This window comes from Chaetodon auriga, chromosome 16 (assembly GCF_051107435.1).
Source record: "Chaetodon auriga isolate fChaAug3 chromosome 16, fChaAug3.hap1, whole genome shotgun sequence".
NCBI classification, from domain to species: Eukaryota; Metazoa; Chordata; class Actinopteri; order Chaetodontiformes; family Chaetodontidae; genus Chaetodon; species Chaetodon auriga.
Window position 1 is genome coordinate 22,353,114 of NC_135089.1, and position 7,512 is coordinate 22,360,625.

At 42.5% G+C, this 7,512-nt stretch overlaps 1 long non-coding RNA gene across 1 annotated transcript; it reads right to left on the reverse strand.

Annotated features, from left to right (window-relative positions):
• Positions 1–1,534: 1,534 nt before the first annotated feature.
• Positions 1,535–5,978, reverse strand: LOC143334525 (uncharacterized). The gene is made up of 4 exons (XR_013078338.1): positions 5,880–5,978; positions 5,326–5,364; positions 5,081–5,173; positions 1,535–3,388 (listed from the first exon to the last, which is right to left on the reverse strand). It is a non-coding gene; the product is annotated as an uncharacterized LOC143334525 (long non-coding RNA).
• Between the last annotated feature and the right edge of the window lie 1,534 nt (positions 5,979–7,512).

A 7,512-nucleotide genomic window follows, 5' to 3' on the forward strand; every position in this document is an offset into this window, starting at 1 on the left:
GTAAATATATGATCCATATTGACTGTGCTGAGTGGATGTAGCTTGTTAGTTGCTGTGATGTGGTTGGGAATTAACCTCTTGTCTTTTGCCTCACGACAAGGACCCTTGTTTATCAAACCTCAGTAACATGGTCGAACTGACTTGCCAGACTCTTATCTGTCGGTGTAGCACTTCTGACACCATATACTTGTAACCCCGGGATAAATCCCAGAGTTGACATTTATTAAATTCTGGAGTTAATAAATTGAGTGAAAAAAAGAAACCTTACAGTTTTATCAAAAATAGGCTATGCCACTTTAAGAATACAGTTTGTCTGAAACGTACATCCCTGCGTGACACACTGCTATCACGTTTTTTAGTACGCTCTTTTGTTACCTGCCTCCAATGAGACAGTGAAGACAGACGTCCTTTTCCTTTTATTATGATTGGCCAGGAGGTGGGACAACGTGAGAGGAGAGAGTGTAGCGTGGTGAAGACGGTCTGCCATCCCTGTAGCAGCGTGTGTGATTTTTATTTTCTAGCGTGGCGACTTGCCACTAGCTATTCAAGTTAAAACTGAGAAAAAGTAAACTAAGTAGTAGCCTAACCCTTTTTGTGAAAAGGTGTTACACCGCTACTGGCTGTGTTTATTCACTGTGTGTCGATAGCTAACTGTAACCCAGTAGGCTAATCTCGGTTAGCATGCTTGCTAAGGTTGTACCAGTGCTTAAAGTACGATCTGTTGCGCTAGCACGGAGCACCCGACAATGCGCCGCAGGAGACGACTAGCATAGCCGCCCCACGGTTTAGAGGGGGACCCGCCGTTTCCCTCCTCCATCGCCCTTGGCCTTTCCACATCGTCGCCGCTGAGCCGAGGTGTGGACTTTCTTCTTGCCCTGCCCAGACGGAGTGTGTGGGTTCCTTTAGTGCTGCGGAGCCAGGTTGCAGGCCTTCGTTCTTCATCATCTGCAGTTACAGTACGGAGACAGTTGAGCTGCTTGTTTGCTACGGGTGAGTGAGTGCGGCATTTTTCCCCGTGCTGCCGACGTTCCTTCGCTCAGCGCACCCGATTTTTGTTTAGGCTTGGAAATGGGTTTTGTTTATTTTTATTGCCAACTTTTGTGTTATTTTTCTGTTGGCCCACATAGAGTGTAAATAGTGAATATTTGATTTATTGAGGAAGTGAGCATAAGGAAAGTGTTTTATATCTTTTCAGATTGGATAGGTGAAGGTATTTTTGTTGCCTATATAAAGAAGCGTGTTTTTCAGTTTCATAATTTTACCCTCTCTCGGGTTTAAAGGGTTACTGTTTCATTTCCTTTTGCGACTAAATTTCCTTTAATTAATACCTTAAAAGAGTGCAACACTTATGTTTTTCATCTTGTTTCACTTCACGTGTTATAAATAGGATTATTTTTGTTAAATGATTTACAAAATTCAGTTTTTCTCTTCACAATTTAAAGTTAAAGAACCCAGGGCACTCTGTCTCACAATAACAGATACAAAGAAAGCGCTACATATTGTTGCTCTCTTGTCCTCATAATTCAAGACAACAGACATCTCAAAACAACTTTATTATTTTTCTTCCATCACTTGTTTCCTCACATATCCCATACCCCTCGGTCCACAGCACCACTCCGTGGCATACTTATCACTACAATAGTTAACAATATCTTCAAATCAAACTTAGGTCGCTTTCACACCAGAGCTGTTCGTTCCGCTTTAAACGGACCAGAGTTCATTTCCTTGGATAGTCCGCTTCGTTTGGGCAGGTGTGAAAGCTCATCCGAACTCTGGTGTGGACCAAACAAGCGAACTCTGGTCCGCCTGAAAACGTGGGTCTTGGTTCGCTTGCAAGTGAACCCTGGTTTGGTTCGTATGCAGTGTGAAAACTCACCAGACCAAACACAGGACCAAATGTACAAAGTGACGCTATACGCAGTGCATACGCAGTGCATCTAGGATAGAGGAAGTACAGTGCGCACTCCAAACCAAAACAATCATGGCGAGAGGACAGACGTGGACAGATGAAGAGCTCAGAGCTCTCCTTGAAATATGGTCAGATGACCACATAAACCTACTTCTGACATCCACTCAAAAACAATGACATTTTTAAACAGTTTAGTGAGAAAATGGTGGGAATGGATTTTAAATGAACGAACTTCACATGATGCTCCATGTTTACTGTTGTTTTTCTGGGCCGGGAGGGAGGGATTTCCCCTCCTACTTTGTCCAATCGACGAGTGCCCCTTTCAACCACGTGATGCTGCTCAGAATGTTCAGTGCGCTTTAGAAATCACAGCGTGAAAGCAGAACCGAAACAAGTGATAAATGCAACAGTGCTGCGACTTTCAACTCCCCAATCGGGCCGAGTCTGCTTGGTCAGGTGTGAAAATGACCTTACACACTAAAAACTGTTGGGTTAAAAATAACCCAATTTGGGCTGTTTTATAACTCAACCACTGGGTCAATATAGCACCAGCCCAGCAGTAGTTAATTTGACCCAGCCAGATGGGTTGGTCCATTTTAACCCAACAGATGAGTTAAATATTGTACCCAAATTCTGGGTCAAATTAACTGCAAATCTGGGTAAATTTAACCACACATATTTGTTATTTACTCTACCCAAACGCTTGGTCAAATTAACTACAATGCTGGGTTGTTTCAACTACATACAACTACTACTCTGTTCAGTAATCTATCCAATGCTTGGTCAAATTACCATGCCAGATTAATTCTGACACATTACAGTACAGTCTATAAGAAAATAAATTGCAATAGACTACCCATATCTATAAAACTGATCAACTACAAACCTAGAACAAAATACATGCAAGATTTGGTCATGCAAAGCCTATATTATGCCATAAACACTTAAACAATACTGGAATCTTTACAAGGCGCCGCCTTGAAATTTTTTATTACAAAATATCTACAATATAAAATGTTCTACCATTCAGGTAGAACTGGAACAGTTCAAATCAGTGTCAGTAAAACATTCCGTGCAAAACAACTGACAACAGTTAACAGGCCTAGTGTCCATTTTTCAAATGCCTGTTTGCCTGGTAGTAACAAGCTGTCCTTGAGGCCATTAGCCCTGCTTGAAAGTGAGTATTCTAGTTTGAAGAAACTTTACCAGTTTGGACTCCCCTCCTGGCATTTCATAGATTGCACTCTGCAGGAATTCCCACACATGTTCACACTGCCTTGGGTATTTAATGTCTAAAATAAAGAATGCCTTGAAGCAGACATCGATGGCCTGAAGCAGTGTGTCGTGTTCCACAGCCAGTCCAGCAACGATGAGAAAGGCCTGAGATGCATGCTGATCATCATTTCCCAGTGTCAGGACGTAGGGGTATGGTCTGGATGCCTTGGCCTCATGGAGGTACTCCACCATGTTTGTTCCAGGCTAAAAAAAGAAAGAAAGACAGAATGCAAGAGAGCAAGTGAGTGAGTAAGGACTAAATGTCTACCAACTAGTATAGTAGAATTTAAAAATAAACATTGTGAGGACCATTTTCCTGGCCCTCACAAGAGAAATGATTGTTTTAAAATTAAGTCTAGTTAGGCTTACAATTTGGAAAAGATTCAGTGCATCTCTAATTCAAAAAGCTGAACTTTAACTTTCATTGCACATAACGAAATATTCCAAACCTTTATTTGTTTTTGTCTTGATGGTTATGGCATATAGCTCATGTTACAGAAAACAATTTAAAAAAGGATTCAGACCTGAACTGCCCTAAGAAGCCACAAATCGATTCATTCCTTACAGAAAAACCACATGAATTTAACATGTGCAAATCACATGTGGTCACATGTGATTATATGTACATGTGATTTTTGCACATGTGAAATTTAACATGTGAAAACATGTTAAATCCACATTTAAACCAACAAAACACAAATCCAAACTAGGAATGCAAGCATTCTTTGATGTGCCTGGCAGATGTCGTCTAACGGCGTGTTCCCACCAAACGCGATGTCGCAAGATTGCGCGACAAGATTACATACAAAGTCAATGCAAAGACGCGATTTGAAGCGTCAATGCGCTGGGCGATGCGATGGACGCGATCGCGCGGCGTGATGGACGCATTGGCTGCGAAAATCGCTCCCATCGTGTTGCCCCATCACCTCATCGCTTCATCGCTCGTGTGAAATAATTGAACTTTTGCGGCGAATTCGCGTGAAGACGTGCCGCGACAGCCTATCAGCGTTGAGATCGTCATCGACGTGCTGACGTCCTGGTGTTCCCTCGCCGCGCAAACCAAACCGCCAGAAACAATGGAGGACCCTCTACAGGGACAGGAACAAGAAAGACCAGGCCTGGGTGAGCGTGAGCGAAGTGTGTGGACTATCTGGTAAGTTCTCTATCTGTCTGTTGCTTGATTGCAGCTATTGGTTGACGTGTGCACTAGCATAGCCCCAGTTAGCATAGCTTGCTTTACCGGCATACTTGTCTGGTTCATTCAACAATTGGCTTTATGCACAGCTGCACTACTTCGTGAACTTCAGCCAGCTCCTTTGTTCCAGGTGTGTCTGACCTCACAGCAATGATCAGACACACCTGGATTAATCAGTTTGTCCAATAATGGCAGACAGGGAACAAAGGAGCTGGCTGAAGTTCACAAAGTAGTGCAGTGAGTGCACCTGTGCACAGTGGCAGAGCCAGAAATTTTTCATTGGGGTGGCCAAGGTGAGACCATTACTCACATAGGGGTGGCAATAAGTTGATACCTGAAATGTCTAGATGACTGTTTTCATTATTATGATTGTTACTGTAGTTGTTTTTATTTATTAATTGTTTTAGTGTGACCTTATAGCAGTAGGCCTGTCACCATTCCTATGAATTAGATTGTTAATGGGAAATCTTCACGAATGTAAATGTTAATAAACTTATATCAGCTTGTTCCTACTGTCCTAGATTGATACATTAAATTTCTTCTTTTAGTGTCTTGTTTCCCCAAGAACAAAATCCATGTCAATCATGAAGTCATAAATAAATGTATACATTTATTTATCTGTAAAAGATAGTATACATTAATCAACAAAAACAAAGAAATTTTCATGGAGTTCAGAACAAAAGCTATGAAATCCACTTTACTTTGGGCAGAGGTAAAATGGCAACACAAAGGAGGCCCAGTCACCCCAGGGTTGTTCACCGCCTCCTGCTGTGAAGGGTCCAGTCTGTTGACTCCTGTCAGTTGAAAAACACGAGATAAAATATTAATAGTAGTACTTTGTCATGTCAGGTTTAGATTATACTATACTTACCTAGCATTGTTACTTGGAATGCAATGACTAATTACAATACAAAAAGTAAATGATGGCGGTGGGCATACTACCCACCTTGTGATGAGCCCTGAGTGGGTTCTGTGGTGACATTTTCTGAAACACAAATGTTGAAACTGTCAGAAAGTACACACAGGTACATTAAGCATCATAACATATAACACATAGGTGATTGTCTGCAGAAGGCAGAAACCTACACACATAAGCAGGCAGTCACAGTGCGCGGTACCTGTGGATCTTCTCTCTTCTCTGACTTCTCCTCTCTCATCCTGGCTGACCTCACTGTCCCTCCTTTCATCCTTCTCAACTTTTTTACTACACTAGCTTCCACTATTAACAGACTTATGTGCTGAATGTGGGAATAAAACATTGCTGCTGGTGGTCAATCAATGATAAATGATGTTTAATTTTGTAACTGTACAGGAGGACTCATTTTAAAAATCACGGAACACACACAATGTAATGTAAGTGAGGGCGGAGGCTCTCCGCTATTTTGCTACCACCGAGAGACTACCAGATGTCTGCGTCTGAAACGCTTCGGAACTTAAGTCAAAGTCAACAAAGTGAGAAAACTTGACCGGAACTGACCAAAGTAATCATGGAAAACTTACCACTTGCAGTTCATGCGAGACGCGGTTTGAATGACAGCTCCTCCACACAACAGGCAGCGCTCTTCTGCTCTCATCCCACGGAAAGTTGTGTGCAGCAGTGAAATGCGTCCGAGCGGGAACAGCAGTTAGGCGGAACCAATGTTCTGCACCACAGAGCTGCATTTGTCAAAATTATCCCCCAGCCGTGGGGGTGGCCAGTGGGGTGGCCGGAGAGTGACCAATGGTGGCCACGGCCACCACTGGCCACCACGTAGCTCTGCCACTGCCTGTGCATAAAGCCAATTCTAGTTCAACAGTTAAGTTAGGTTAATTAATTAACGTTTTATTAATTTACATGTGTTTTTTTCAGTTGAAAAGTGTTGAAAAAGGTGGAAGAGCCTCATGGACACTTATATTAGGGAAAGGAGAAAGGCGCCAAAGAGTGGGGCAGCAGCAGGGACAGCCAAGAGGTGGAAGTATCTTGGGGTCCTGTCTTTCCTCTACCCCTTCATCACCCCAAGACCGACAAGTGGGAACATGGGGCAGGGGGTCGAGGAAGATGGGACCCCAGAGCAGAGTAGGGAGTCGGTGGAGGACGAGGGAGAGACAGCAGGCCAGAGAGGTTTGTTGAAAAATGAAGATACACACATAATGTAAAATATATATATTTTTGATAAGAGGATTACTGAGTTGCATAGATGTCTCTGCAAATATATTTCTTTTTCACAGCCTCAACTAATCATCATTTTCAAAAGTGTTGTGGAGATAAGGTATTACTATGCCTGAACTGTATGATTTATGAGTGTATTTGTACAATGCCTTTTGACACGGAAAATGACAGTGAATACACCGTATGTACGGACATAAAACTAATACATTCTTGTCAATAATACAGAAGAAGAATATCAGGATGAGGATGAGGCTGAGGCTGAGGAGGAACCTGCTGTCTCTCCCCTGGCTCCTGGTTCTCCACCTGCTGCTGCTGCCCCTGCTGCTTTGGCGAGACCACAGATTAGTATGTATATGACAAATGTTATTGTGATCGCCTTTAATGTTTGACTTGACTTTTTATCTGTTGCCTGATCATTGCCTGACACATGTACGCACGCACGCACACACACACACACACACACACACACACACACACACACACACACATATATATATTTGTTGGATGCAGTATAATATAATATGGTGTTTCTATGATACACAGTAAGAAAGAAGACCCAGAAGAGGGCGAGGGAGGACGAGGAAAGAAGGCACCAGGAGATACAGGCGCTGCTCCTGGAGGCCCTGTGGGCCCAGCCACCACAGCCTGCTCCCCTGGCACCCCAACCTCCCCGCTCCGAGGATCAATTATTCCTCGATAGCCTGGCTCCTTCCCTGGAGAGATTGGAGCCCCAAGTTAAGGCCTATGTAAAATTTCAAATTAGCTTATTAGCTAATGGGGCAACAATGTCTGCAGGGAACGACCAGGCTATCGAGGAATATTGACCTCAAGTGTCCCTGAGGCTCTTCCCTGTATGTTTTTTTGTTTGTCTTGTATTGTTAATTATATTTTTTTTAAAGAAAATTATATTTTTAGATTATTTTTGATTATATTTATTTTCAATATTTTTGTTTTAAAATAAATGTTTTCAAAAAGTGAATTACC